This window comes from Penaeus chinensis, chromosome 13, assembly GCF_019202785.1.
Source record: "Penaeus chinensis breed Huanghai No. 1 chromosome 13, ASM1920278v2, whole genome shotgun sequence".
In the NCBI taxonomy this organism is placed as follows: domain Eukaryota; kingdom Metazoa; phylum Arthropoda; class Malacostraca; order Decapoda; family Penaeidae; genus Penaeus; species Penaeus chinensis.
The window spans coordinates 25,735,752-25,736,973 of record NC_061831.1 but is presented as its reverse complement, the minus strand read 5'-3'; positions in this window follow the sequence as shown (position 1 = coordinate 25,736,973).

Here is a 1,222-nt window from a genome sequence, read left to right as displayed (position 1 = left end):
TGACTTTAGAGTACTTTCTTAGTTTAATGCATATGTTTTTTTAATTTTTTGTTAATATGATAGGTCTGTTCATTCATATATCTATGTTTCTATATCTCTCTCTTTCGATCTGTCTTTTATGTATGTATGTGTGTCTGTATGTATGTATGCAAGTCTGTCTGTCTCTATGTATTATGCATGTATGCATGTATGTCTGTCTGTCTCTATGTATGTATATATGGTTGTCTGTCCTTCTGTAAGTCTGGATGTATGTATGTCTATTTGTATGTATGTATGTATGTATGTATGTATGTATGTATGTATGTATGTATGTATGTATGTATGTATGTATGCTTGTTTGTCTGTTTGTATGTATGTATATATCAGTCTATGTATCTGTGATATTATTTGTTAACAAAGTTTCCATTTTCTAAATCGCCATGATGATCTGAGAAAATGACTTTATCTTTTTGAAGGCGAAACTAAAACAAACTGTAATTTGTACGTTGGCATAGGGACAAAATGCGGGAAGATTTGATTAAGTGATTTTCCGGTCCTTTATATCTTTAGCTAAACACACACACACACACACGCACACACACACACACACACACACACACACACACACACACACACACACACACACACACACTTTTACTGACCAAAATGTACACATGCAGACACATAAACTTAGGAATTTCACACAAATGCTTTTCAATATCTGTGTTTAAATTCCTTGCACCAATGTTATTGTGTATCGGTAGGCTTTGTCAGTAAATTATTATCTTCACTTTGCACAATTTCTTTATATTTTGGAAGGTATAAATATGATATCTGAAATGGATGAGATATTTACCTAATAAAGATTTGCCATGGCCGATGGTTTTATTTAATCTTTCAGTATCACATGCATGCAAACAAACACACACAACTACAATCACACCCATGCAAATATATATATATATATATATATATATATATATATATATATATATATATGTACACACATACACACACACACACACACACACACACACACACACACACACACACACACACACACACCTATGTATATATTACTCCTGGGTATGAGTATAAACTGCATCCGGTAGTAGGATTCTGGTCCTGAGGAGTATGGAACCAGCTCTTAACCACTATTGCTCCCAGGTCCATTTCGACCCAGAGTGGAACACCTGTCAGAGTCCCATCTACGCGATAGATATAAATATGGGTAGAATTGACC